Source organism: Phyllostomus discolor, chromosome 5 (assembly GCF_004126475.2).
Source record: "Phyllostomus discolor isolate MPI-MPIP mPhyDis1 chromosome 5, mPhyDis1.pri.v3, whole genome shotgun sequence".
NCBI classification, from domain to species: Eukaryota; Metazoa; Chordata; class Mammalia; order Chiroptera; family Phyllostomidae; genus Phyllostomus; species Phyllostomus discolor.
In genome coordinates, this window is record NC_040907.2 from 167,303,042 (window position 1) to 167,316,763 (window position 13,722).

At 50.4% G+C, this 13,722-nt stretch overlaps 1 non-coding gene across 1 annotated transcript; it reads left to right on the forward strand.

Annotated features, from left to right (window-relative positions):
- The first annotated feature begins 12,353 nt into the window (after positions 1-12,353).
- Positions 12,354-12,457, forward strand: LOC114498262. Its single transcript, XR_003684702.1, has one exon. It is a non-coding gene; the product is annotated as a U6 spliceosomal RNA (small nuclear RNA).
- The last annotated feature ends 1,265 nt before the right edge of the window (positions 12,458-13,722 follow it).

The window sequence follows — 13,722 nt, forward strand, 5'->3', positions numbered from 1 at the left end:
TTGTGGTTTGTAAACTTGGAAGAGAGTGGCGGCAGCAAGATGGCCTCTCGCTAGCTCCAGTGGAGAAGGGTGGGCTTCTGGTCTGTGAGTCTGCTCGGGGATTCCTGCCGTCTCTGCTGGCCCAGCTCACGAGGAAATGAGCCTTGGTCATTTTTTAAAACACTTTATTGGTTGTGCTATTACAGTTGTCCCAGTTTTTTCCTCTTTGTCCCCCTCCACCTAGTACCCCCCATTCCCTCCGGCAGTCCCCCCCACTTAGTTCGTGTCCATGGGTCACGCACATAAGTTCTTTAGCTGCTCCATTTCCTGTACTGTTTTTAACATTTGCTTGTCTATCCTGTACCTACCAATTTGTACTTCTTAATTCCTGTACTTTCCCTTGGTCTTCCCCTTCCCAACTGGTAACAATTCAAGTGATCTCTATATCTATGATTCTCTTCCTGTTCTGGTGGCTGCTTAGTTTGTTTTTTAGATTCAGTTCTTGATAGTTGTGACTTTTTTGCCATTTTAATGTTCATAGTTTTGATCTTTTTCTTAAATAAGTCCCTTTAACATTGCATGTGATGATGAAGTCCCTTAGCTTTACCTTGCCTGGGAAGCACTTCATCTGCCCTTCCATTCTAAATGATGGCTTTGCTGGATAGAGTCAGCTTGGATGTAGGTCCTTGCTTTTCCTCACTTTGAATACTCCTTGCCAGTCCCTTCTAGCCTGTGAAGCTTCTTTTGAGAAGTCAGCTGACAGTCTTATGGGAACTCCTTTGCCGGTAACTCTGCTTTTTTCTTGGTGCTTTTAAGCTTCTCTCTTTATCTTTAATCTTTGGCATTTTAATTATGATGTGTCTTGGTGTCGTTTTGTTTGTGTCCCTCTTGTTTGGGACTCTGTGCTTCCTGGAATTGGATGTCTATTTGCTTCACCAAATTAGGGAAGTTTTCCTTCGTTGTTTTTTTTTTTTTTTTCAAATACGTTTTCAATTTCTTGCTCTTTCCCTTCTCCTTCCAGCACCCCTGTGATTTGAATGTTGGTACTTTGGAAGTTGTCTGAGAGACATCTTATCCTATTCTCATTTTTTGGATTCTTTTTTCTTCTTGCTGTTCTGATTGAATGTTTTTTTTTTCTTCCTTCCTGTTTCTTTCTTCCTGTTTCAAGTCACTGATTTGATTCTTGGTTTCATCCACTCCACTGTTGATTCCCTGTAAAATTTTCTTTATTTCAGTTATTGTAACCTTCATTTCTGCCTGGGTCTTTTTTTATGCTGTTGAAGTACTCAGTGAGTTCCTTGACATCCTAATAAGCAGTGTTTTGAACTCTGCATCTGATAGATTGGTTATCTCCATTTTGTTTAGTTCTTTTTTTGGAGTTTTGCTCTGTTCTTTCAGTTTTGCTCTGTTCTTTCATTGGGCCATATTTCTTTGTCTCCTCATTTTAGCAGCCTCCCTTTGTTTGTTTCTATGCATTAGGTAGAACTGCTTTGACTCTCTGTCTTAGTAGTGTGGCCTATTGTAGAAAAGCACACTGGTAAGTTGAGTGGGGTAGAGCCTTAGGTATTCACCAGGGCAGGGCAACTCGTGTGAACCTGATTGATGGAGTCTCTGATATGGTGTCGCTGCTCTGTGGCTCTATGGGAGAGGGCTCAAAGGGGACCATGGTTGTTGCCTGGCCTCTGGAGTTTTGTTTAGGAGGAGGCTGTTGCCCAGCATGCGCCCTGATGCTGGATACTTAAGTTTCTCCCCATATGCCACTGGTGCCCTTCCAGCTGCTGCCCTGGTGCTGAAGCCCAGAGGAAGTGAGTCTGTGTAAGTCTTAAATCCATTGCGGGCCCTTTAAGAGCAGATGCCTGATAATCCCTGTTTCTTCTGCTGCCCCATCCCCCACTTCTTGTTACAGCCAGAAGTTATGGGGACTCATCTTCCTGGCACTGGAACCCTGGGCTGGGGGTGCCAGGTGTGGGGCTGGGTCCCCTCGCTCACCAGGTATCCCTCCTGATTTTTATCTACCACCCATTCTGCCTCTCCATGTGTCTGCCCCTCCTACCCATCTGGATTAATGTGACTTCTCTAATTCCTTGGGTGTCAGACTCCCATACAGCTCAGCTTTCTGACGATTCAGGGGGATGGTTGTTCCGTAGTTCAGTTGTATTTTTTTCTGTGATTGTGCAAGAAGGTGAGCTGTGTTTCCACCTCCATCTGGATAGTGGAGTCCTGGTCGTTTACACTGCATCCCAGGCACACTCGGGGTCGAGAACCCCGGTGATGGGGATGTGTGTGCCACACCTCTTCAGGCTGCCCCCGCCGAGGTGCGACTTGGGCAGCGTCTCTGCCCGCCTGGCCTCGGGCCGTCTGCACGTCTCACCGAGTTGCCGAGATGGTTCAGACGTGCATGGGGAGGCCAGTTCCCAGCACGGCCCAAGGCTGGCCAGAGCGTTCCTCAGAGTCCAGGTCACAGGGGGTTGGAAACGTGAGCTCTGAGAGTCCTGGGGTCATCTTTACCTGACACGCCTCTGAGTCACCAGACCAGTTCAGAACCAGGTTTATTTGCCCAGGTTGGATTCCTAGAAGCCGCCGAGGTCAAGGATCAGATAGATGCACTTCGAAGCTGCTGGCTGGAAGGAGATCCTGCTTTCTGGGCCAGTGTCTTCTAAAGCCTGGGAAGGACCACAGCCCCAGAATTTTTCGTAGATTTTTTTTCTTAACTGCTTACCAAGTTAACCTAAAAACGAAAAGGAAGAGAAAGACGGGCCCGAGATGCTGGAACTCCCAGGGAACCCATTGGCTTAAGAGAGCCCGGAGCTGGATCCCTCGTGACTGGGTTGAGTTTAATATTGGTGCCTGACTGGCGGGGCTGCACGCTGGCGGAGAAGTACACGCTGGTGCACTTGCCACTCTTAGCTTGCTGAGAGAGGTTGAAGTTATGCCCGTGGGAGCCTGCCAGCATCATTCCTGGGCGAACTCATTTGGGGACTGCTAAAGACGCCCCGCTGATTCCAGAAACTCAACTGTGTCAACAGGGGACTGTTCCTGAAATGAATCAAAGAGAAAGAATGTGACCATTTCTTCTTGTGACTTGGGCATCTATTCTCAATGGACCTCGGTGTTAACGCTTCTCGAATGGTTACCGGATTAGGTTGATGTTATTTTTGTCTCTAAACATCATCCTAGGCAGCCCTCAAATGTCGTTAGAATAGTTTTAACCCGAATGAGATGGTACCTGGGTATCAGGGCCTGTGTGGGTGGGCCCTGGGCCTGGCCTGGGGGCAACGGGCTGGCTGTAGAGCTGGCGGCAAGGCTGCTGCTAACACAACGGTCCTCACCCCTGCACACATCTGGGGGCGGACATCCACTGAGGATCTCCTGGTGTCAGGGTTTGAGCTGATGTAATCATCCCCATGCCCTCGGTGAGAACACAGTTTAGAACACAGACTTGACTCAGAGTCCCCCAGTTCAAGTCACAGCTTCATGGAACAGCTCGAGGTCAATGGACAAGTTACATGGCCTTTTCCTTCCTGGTGTCTTCAGCTGTAAAATCGGTGGTTGCGGGGGGACGGGGGAGGAGAATAATTGAATGAATTCAGACAAGGGAAGCTCGGACACGAGTGCCTGGCACACGACGAGCTATTAACATCCTCGTGTACTGGGCGAGGAAACCGGAAGTGCCGTGCTCACGCCCACAGAGCCAGGGGCAGAGGCAGCATTTGAATCCAGGCCCGGGAGACATCAAAGGCCTCGTTCGTGTCACCATTTTTAGCACCGACTGGGCTGTGGTGGCCAGAGGGGAAGGGCTGTCTAAGAACCACTCACCTCTTCCTAGGGTCAGGGATTTGTGTGTTTTATATAAAGTGTCCAAATCCTGTGAGATTGTTCCTGTCTCCCAGATAAAGCGAGCAATCTGGAGCTAGTAAGGAAGGGCACCTACACTGAAAGTCACTTGTGGCCTTAACGCCGGAGACCTAGCCCCCTGGGTTTGGTGCCCAGGGCTTTTTAGAACACCTCTCCTCCCTCCCTCCGTGTCCGTATTCCTCCTCTGGTCCCGTCCTGCCTTTGGTGCCCGCGCTTGCACACTCTGCCTCCTTTTCCAGATCTGGCCCGGCTTTTTGTGAAACCTCCTCACTTTGGAGTGTGCCCTTCTCAGACCCGACTTTCCCCAAACTCCCACCGGCCTGTGGTCTGTCTGCCGGGGCCCAGTTGTTTTCCAGGTGTAAGGTGTTCAGTCATTGCCTGCACGAGACTGGACATACCCCGAGGGCAGGCCCCTCTGACACCGCCTTACCCCTGTGTTGGGGTCCGGATCTGGGCACACAGGCACCCTGGATGGCCAGGAGGCCCTTTGAGTTCCCTTGACTTGAGATTGTCATGATTCCCGGGCTAACCTGGTGTTTATTCCGAAACAAATACCAGTATTAGCCAACGAGACTTCAGGGCCAGCTCTCCCAGCAACTTTTTCTTGTAATCCCCAGAGGTTTGGGCGATAAGTTTGGGCAAGTTGAACTTTCCTCTTTCTGGGCTTTTTTCCCCTCCTCTGCGAGAGATGAGTGTTGACCACAGCCCCTCACGGTGGCCTGGGTGATTCTGGTGAGGCCACAAGGTCTCCATGCTGGGCCGTGCTTTCCTGCAGCTCCCATGTGAGCGTGGCCACTTTGCCCACTGTTCTGTAACACTATACACATGTAACCCTATGCCAGGGGACGGGATCCAGGGTTGCAGTTATTTTGGGCCGTGCAGGAGCCTGTGGGAAAATGCTGGAACACGTCTGAGTCACTCAGGCAAATACCTTTCTTTCCGTGTTCCAGCATGTTTTCAATTTGGAGGCGGCACAGAGAAAAGCTCAGGCAGGCGCACACGCCCTCTGTGTCCCAGCGTGCGCCCTTCCTGAGCAGCGCTCCCCGTTTCTGGGACGTGCCTCCACATCCTCTGAGCTGTGCGAAAGGGCAACAGCCGGGGCTCCATGAATCCCTCGGAGGCCGTAAGCGTGGAAAAAAGTGTGGTTCCTCCCCCTCTGTGTAAAATAAAAACAATAGTAAGCCTCAGGAGAAGTGTAAGGATGATCTGAATTTGCCGTGTTGTGTACTCTGTTGCTATGGAAACATTAAACATTAAATTCCTCCAGTTGTGCGTGCTTGGGCGTGCCCCTGCTTTCCTGCTACTCAAGCCGCCTGTTGTCCAGCACTGCCCACTAGGGACCGGTGGAGGCCAGGAAGAGCCGCTGCGGTCCCTGGGCACAGTGCTGTGCAGGGCGAGGCGGGGCCAGGGCCTGCGGAGCGAGGCAGGAGAGGAGCCAGCTGTGTCATACTGTCGCACTCAGTGGAAGGGAGCGGGAGGTGGCTACAGGTCACCCGCGTGGGTCCTCGCCAGACCTGAAGCCCAGACAAGGGGGGCAGAGTTTCAGGTGCAACTGGAAGCCAGCCTGGAGGAGGTGAGGAGGGGACTGGAAAAAGTATCCCAAGTAGAGGGGGACTTTTCTAGAACACTCCCTTTCCTGTCCTTGTTACTCTAGCCAGGGCTTGGCCCTGATGTCCTGGGTTGGCCCACACGGAGGCTGTGATCCCTCCACAGCCCTGCTGCTGAGGAAGAAGATCCCTCTTATCCAGAGGGAAATCCCACCACTGGCCCCTCCCTTGCTCCTTTCCACTTCCTCCTTGCCAACTAACTGGCTCCTTCCTTCTCCTTCGCCTACTAAAATGCAGACCAAAAAGGAGCCTTTCTTGCTTCTCAGTTTACCCCCTTTATTCCCAAATATCTGGGAGGAGCCAGCTGAGGTCACCCCCTGGTGTCCCATCCACCACGTTCCCCCCTGCAGCCCCTCTCTCCTGTGGGCAAAGGGCTGCAGTCCTGGGTGGAGGGGGGGGCGGTCCTCCCAGGAGACTGCTCCCAGGGCTCCTCCCATCACAACTGCTCAGCTCACCCTCCTGCCTACCCACTGGGAAACCATAAGGACCCCTGGCTCCCTTCCTCGACCCACGGCTCTTACCACTGTGTAGTCAGCCTGGCTAGGTGACAGTACCCAGCTATTTAGTCAAACCCTAATCTAGGGGCTACTGTGGAGGTACTTTGCAGTTGTGGTTACCATCCACAATCAGTGGACTTTCAATGGAGATGACCCTTGATAGTGTGGGTGGGCCTCATCCAATCAGTTGAAGGCCTCACGAGCAAAACAGGTTTCTCAGCAAAGAAGACATTCTGCCCCAAGACTGCAGCATCAGCTCCTGCTTGAGTTTCCAGCCTGCTGGCTTGACCTAGAGATATTTCCAATGTGCCTGTCCCCACAATTGCATGAGCCAATTCCTTAAAATAAATCTCTTAAAATACACACACATACACACACACTCTCACATACCTGCACGTGTTTCTCTGGAGAACCCTGACTGATACACACTGCTGGAGTTCTCCCTGGGTCACTGGCTCCCACTCCCCACACCCCAGGCTCCTCTGGGTCCATATTTCTGGGACCCTGTTCCTGCCCAACATCCATCCATCTGATGTGTGCCGCTGCCTAAGGGCACACGGGAAAGCGAGCACCGCCTGGTGTTCTCCAGGAACCTTGGGTTCCAACCCCAGGGTTCCTTCTGCACCCAGTCAGCTCTGCGGCAGCCCAGGCCTTCCGTGGGTACAATCTCCAGTGCTCCCAGGGCCACCAGGTGGAGGAGTGGCAGAACCAGCTGTCACAGTGTGTGTGTGGGGGGGGGGGGGCAGGGGGCAGACAGGTGCTGCTCAGCCCCAGCCAGTGGTTGCCGTATGGGGTCAATGAGTCCAATGTTATAAACACTTTCCAATTTTCAAAAATACCAGAAGTCTGTTTGGGGGAACTCTCTCCATTTTTAAATATTTTTAAATGTTTTAAAAACCCTGCAGTCCCCCCAAAATCCATCTGCGGGCCAGATTCGGCCCTCAGCTGCCAGTAAGCAAGTTTCAAGCCCCACTGTGCTTTGAATAATTAATTCTGTCTCCAGTCCTCCTGTCCGTCCCTCGGCCCCTGTGGGTGGAGGGAGCGACGACTGGGGCCCGGGGTTCCCCAACTCAGCTGCCCCTCGAGTGGAGAGGAAGAAACCAAGGGGAGAAATGGCCGCAGGGAGAGGGGACTGGGCTCCCTGTTCCCATTCTCTCTGTCTCGCTGAAGCTCTTTTCTCTTCTCCCACCCCGCCCGCCTGTCCTTCACCCTTTCACCCAAAGGCTGCCAGCAGCGCCTGTTGCGTCTAGTTCAGAGCAGGTCTACCGTCAAGCTGTCCTGTGCTGAACACGTCAGCGGGCTGCCTCCAGGTTCCCCTCGTGGAGACTCGCAGTCAAGTCCCTTCTCTTTCAGTGGCCGGCACCGTCCACGTGCATCTTAAGGGCAGTGGTCGAGAGTGGACTCTGCCGTCCGATAGGCTGAGCTCCATCCCAGCTTCCTCACTCGCTACCTCCCTGTGAGCTCGGGCAGGCTCTTAACCTGTGCGAGCCTCGGCTTCTCCCTCAGTTACACAGTGAGAATAAACGTACCTAATCCTGCACCACGTAACACATTTGATCCTGAAGACAGCTTGCCCTGCCGGAGCCCTGTGCCTACCAGTCTGCCCTCATGCGGCCTGATGGCAAGGAGAAAAGGGCCAAGGGACAGGTCTGTGGTGTTGCTCCTGCCTTCCAGCCTCCAGGCAGCACCTGGGCAGAGGCCGGGGAGGGGCAATGGCACATCACTCCGTTCTCTCCCTGCGTCCCTCCCCACGGCTGCTACCTCCTGCTCCCGTCTGCATGACAGCTTTACACAGCGCATTCTAGGCAGGGCTTTCACAGTCTCGAAGAACAGGGAACACAGAGACACCCACCCCGATATAAGGATCTCAAGCAGCGGGGTGTACTGCAAAGATCTTTGAGTCCCGGAACCCAGGAAACACCCAGGCCAGGCCTTGGGGGAGCAGAGCTGAAGGGCAGCACGGACCCGGGGCGACCCAGGGTCTGGTCTCCGACTAACTGCCGGCACTCCCCGCACTTGCTCTGTTCTTCTCTCCCAGCAGTGATGAGGACGCAGGAGTCAGGGCAGGGGATGCCACCAGGGGAGCACTCGAGTTGGCGATCTCTGGCCATTCCAGGGAGAAGGACCTCAGCAAAGGAGAACCGGGAGCAGCGTGGCGCTGGGAGCTGGACCCTACAGTTGGTACACATGAAGGATCATAGAAGTGGGGGCTGTAGGAGCCCACCGGCCCTTCATGCCCCGGCAGTTGGTCTCTAACCATGGCGGTCACCCGTCAGGGTCCCCCGACATTATGTATGCGGAAGGGTAACGATTAAGAGGGACAGTCCAAGGCGTGCGTGGCCAGCCTCACAAACCCCACACGTCCGCTGTCATTCTCCCAGCGAGACCGGCAGGGTGAGACAGAACAGGCAAACCTCCGGCAAAGAGGCCTCGGTCGGGAACCAGCCACATGGAAAATCACGGGGAACAAGTTCTGGGAACATCTGTAATGTAGTTCTCCGTGAGCTGTAGAGTCTTGGAACTGTTGTCTTCCGACGGTCACCGCGGTGTGGGAGTAAACAGCGGCATGAACTCGCAAGTCAGAAGGCTGGTGGAGCTGATTTCTCGCATCCTGGGGGGCAGATGGGCTTCTTCTGGCTTACAGCTCTGTGGGGCAGCATTCTGGGAAGTCCTAGAAGGGTCTGCAGAGAGGGCGGCCACGGCCCTGGTGGCAGTAGAATGACACAGCTTCTGTACACTCCCAGCTTTGGGTTCCGCAGGCTCTCCACGGCCGTGTGGTCTCTCTTTACACGTGGTCTCATCTGAACCTTTTAGCTTCCTCTTCCACTGTCCCATTCTCTGCATACTTTTTTTTTTAACTTACTGAGATATAATTCACACACTATACAATTGATCGGTTTAAAGCATATAATTTAATGATTTTTATATTTTTTGTGTTTTTTTAAGATTTTATTTATTTAGCGTTAGAGAGATGGGAAGGGACAGAGAAAGAGGGTGAGAAACACCAATGTGCAAGATATATGTCAACTCCAACTAGGGACCTGGCCTGCAACCCAGGCATGTGCCCTGACTGGGAATCAAACCTGTGACCTTTCAGTTAAGAGGCCAGCACTCAATCCACTGAGCCATACCAGCCAGGACAATTTAGTGATTTTTAGTATACTCATAGAGTTGTACAACGTTAATCATGATGAATTGTAGAACATTTTCATCCCTAAAAAGAAAGCCCGTACTTGTTAGCATTTCCTCCCATTTCCTCTGCCCCTCCCTACCTCCCCACCCCTGGAAACCACTAATTCACTTTCTGTCTCTATAACTCTGGATATTTCCTGTAAATGGAATCATGTAATACGTGGTCTTTCGTGACTGGCTTCTTCCACTCAGTGCAAGGATTCAAGGTGTATCCGTGTCATAGCGTGGATCAGTGCTTCACTCCTTTTTCATGGCCGGAAACACAGAGTGTGCTTATGCCGAGTTTCATATACCCCTTATCAGTTTATGACATTTGGGCTATTTCCACTTTTCAGCTATTTTAAATGATGCTGCTATGAACATCTGTGTACAAATTTTTGTGGGGAAACGTGTTTGCACTTCACTTGGGTGTGTACCTAGCAGTGGCATTGCTGGATCACATGGTAACTGTGTTTAACATTTTGAGGACCTGCCAGATTGTCTTCCAAAGTGGCAGCACACTTTACATTTCTTCTTTGTTAAAGATTTTATTTTTTTATTTACTTTTAGAGCAAGGGGAAGAGAGGGAGAGAAACGCCAATCAGTTGCCTCTCGCACACCCCCAACTGGGGACCTGGCCCACAACCCGGGCATGTGCCCTGACTGGGTATTGAACCAGCGACCTTTTGGTTCACAGGCCAGTGCTCAATCCACTGAGCCACACCAGCCAGGGCACCCGTTCACATTTCTACCAGTAGGATGGGAAGGTTCCAGTTTCTCCATATCTCATTCTCTATATGTCTTAGTTAAAATGTTTAAGACCACCAGTTCACTGAAGCTCATCTCTTAGTGCCAGGTGGTACAGTTCACTGACGAGCTCATGGATTGTCTGCCTTGGGCCAGTTTCTCGCCCCCGGTCCAATCAGTGGGCGCCAGAGCGATGAAGCCGAGTAATTCAAAACGTGGCCACAAAACGCCCATCCTTCAGCCGAGCCTCTGAGGCAGCGACGAGGTCTGAACACGGTTCCCTGGAGGCAGGGAACTCGAGGATGATACCAGCTCCACCCCAGGACTATATGCACGAAGAGGGCAGCAGGCCACGGAAAGGTAATGGCATTGATTTGGGGGACTATCAGTGTGACAAATTAGGAGACCTTGTACTTAGCTGACCTGCTTCAACCACATACTGTTAGGGGCCCACACAAAGTCAGGACTCTAATTTTTCCAATTAATTTTTTGGAGAACCCGCCTGCCTGTATGGACAAAAAGTCCCGAGTCTCCATTTGAAAGTATCTCCTTTCCTTCCTGAAATGTCCAGGAACGTCAGGGGTGCACTCACGTGGGTCAGTGGGAGTCAGTCCCACTACAGGCGTTGGCAGAGAGAACAGGAGGTATGGTTTGTTCCCCAGTGCTTCCAGCCACCCTCAGTGTTGACCATGAACATGAGGCTGTTGACCATGGCCTTTCCTTGTTAGATGGTCGCTTGCTCTTTTTGCAGAGGCCCGGCCTGGATCCCTAAGGCTGCCACCGGGGCGCCCGCCACGCTCTCAGTTCAAAGCTATCTTGGATCACTCCAATGCGTCCAGCAGTTGGGTCCAGAGCCTCCTCCTCCGCCACACCCTGTTCAGAAAACAGCACAGGATCCCCATGGAGACTCAGGCCAGGCCTGAGGCCCAGGACTGATGAATGCGGACTTCTCTAGGTCGTTGGATTGCAAACTCACACCCCTATTAGTATAAACAGGTAAACAGTTTACTTAGCATAAAGAATATGGCTGGTAAGAGGATGCACAAAATAGGTACTGCTAACAGAGGGGCCTGCAAATCCATGGCCTTTGTCAAGTGGCAAAGCCAGGAGGTGCCCGGAGAAGCCCTCCACTTTGCCCTTTGACATTCCCTTCCAGGTGTGATGCGAAGGAGGTGCTGATCCCTAGAACAAGACTCTCCTGAACACTTTCACCAGAACAGGAGCCCTAGCCGCCTTCAACAGAATGCAGCAGCCAAATAGAGTCTACTAACTGTCACCTGTGCGCATTCACCCTTGAGCCTCCAGGTGTGTCCTCCATGAATCCTCACTAAGCCCCTTGACACCCCCCAACCATCTCTCCACCCTCCCACCCCTGGCCTCCAGTCCAGATTTCCTTCCCAGAATTGTTCCTCAGAGACTTTGGTTTTCTTTTCTGTCAAAAGAGCCTTCATCTATCCCAAAAGGTTCTCCTGCCTTTGACTCTCAAAGAGAGAGAGGGACCTGGAAAATTTGGCCCCACGAGGCTCCTCAACTGTCAGACGGGTTTACACTCTTTCTCCCAGGCAACCGCACTGGATGCTCATCCAGAGGTATTAAGGGAGGGGCAGCTTTCATCAACCCCTTAAAAAAGCGTAATGCCACTTTCCACTCATTCCACTCAGGGCAACGAGTGCCTGCTTGCCCCATGTGTTCAAAACTAAAAGAATAGTGAAAATCCTAAAATGGCTCTGGGTCTGCCCTCAGACATAGAAGCAGCTGGAATGATGTAGAAATTTCTCTCCATAAGTGATGACTTACACTGAAAATTTTTAAGATAATTTTGATGAAGTATGGGGTGGCAAAGTTCTTTCAGACAAAAGATCATTATCTCTAATACATTTTAAACCCTTGGGAACAAAAAATGGTAAAAAAAAAATGGGAATTCTTCCATTTTGTTCATTAGGTTTCACTCTAAATATCACGACATCAGAGATTACATAGTTTAAAAATAAAGAGACAATCTATAATTATTTCATGAACAGTTTTAAGGATAAAGTTTCTTAGACAGGAAAGAGAGAGAGAAGGAGGAGGGGGAGGGGAGGGAGGCAGGCGGGCAGGGAGGGATGTAAGGAGGAAGAAAAGAAGGAAGGAAGGAAGGAAGGGAGGAAACGTATGGCTGAAATGGTTCATTTTGAACAAGTGTGATATATTCATGATACATCGGAAAGTTAAATTCGAAATATTTCTTTACAGCTAGTGGGTCACCAAAGCTAGTGGCAGGTCTGACATCTCCAGGGGGATCGATTTATGAGGATAAAGGTTAAGGCTGGCAGTCTTTGGCCTTGGTGGCCTCTGACCTTGGATCCCTGAGATCCTGGCTCTTCCCTGCAGCAGCATCGGTAACTCCCTGTGTGTCTCAGCAAATGGCTTGCCCTTGGTTTCCTGAAATTCTGCGTTCGTTTGGTTGTTCACGGAGGGCTCAGTCCCACAAATCATTAAATCTGGGACGAGTGCTGGCTTCGGCAGCCCCTACACCTTGCTCAAATTGGAACGATGCAGCGGAGGTTAGCAGGGCGCCTGTGCAAGGACAACACACAAATTCGTGAAGTGTTCCACCTTTAAAATAAATAAAGACAACAAAATAAAATCTGAGACGAGGGATTTCACCTTATTGACCAATAGGGGGCGACTCCTGACTGTGCCTTCCATTTTTACCCCAGGCCCAAGAACCCTTTTCCCTGCTTTCTCAGGAGGACATTCCTGTGAGTTGCAGGATCCCGCTTCCAAATGAATTACTTCTTTTACTATTTCTCATTGCATGTTACACAAGTGATGCACTAACAGACACTAAGGCCTCGTTGGAAAACCAAATAAAGGGAGCAAACACAGGAGGCCCTGCTGGTCCAGGGAAAGGAACACAGGCACGAGTTCATTCACTCTTTCGCTCCACGAGTACACGCCACATCCCCGTTTTCTAAAATTGGGAGATATGGGTATCAGGAATCATCTAATTCACCATCTGATTAGAATTTCCTTCTAATAATGGAAATGAAGGGTATCTGTTCCAGACCCTACCTGCCTGCCAGAATCCAAAATAAATCTTACCGTCACCCAGAACCTCAAATTATATCTGTATTTCATACATGATGTCTAGTACCTAATAAATAACGGAGCTTCAAAATAGATAACAAAATTGCCAGAAATAAAAAAAATAGACAAACTGATGTGAGAAATGGACATAAGTGAAGACTTATTAATTTATTAATTTATTTTTATTTTTTTGAAGATTTTATTTATTTATTTTTTAGAGAGAGACGGGAGGGGGAGAGAGAGAGAGAGAGAAACATCAATGTGCAGTTGCTGGGGGCCGTGGCCTGCAACCCAGGCATGTGCCCTGACTGGGAATTGAACCTGCGATATTTTGGTTCGCAGCCCTCACTCAATCCACTGAGCTATGCCAGCGAGGTAATTTTTTTATTGATTTTTAGAGAGAGAGGAAGAGATTGTGAGAGAGGAGGAAACATTGATTTGTTGTTCCACTTACTGATGCATTTATTGGTTGATTCTTGGATGCACCCTGAGCAGGTATCAAACCCACAACCTTGGAATTTGGGGATAACACCCTAACCAACAGGGCTCTAAGTGGAGCCATTTTAAAATCGAGCCAGAGCAATGATATTGCAATAACCATGAGTGGTGTCAGATGGGTACTAGATTTATCTGGTGATTGCTTCGTAAGTTACATAAATGTATGATCGCTGGGTTGTACACTGGAAACTAATGTACTATTGTATGTCAACTAACTGAAAAATAAAAAAATTTTTATAAAAAATAAAATAAAAGAGAGCCAGAGCAGCCGTTGCAAGGGAACTGCTGGCACATCTTGC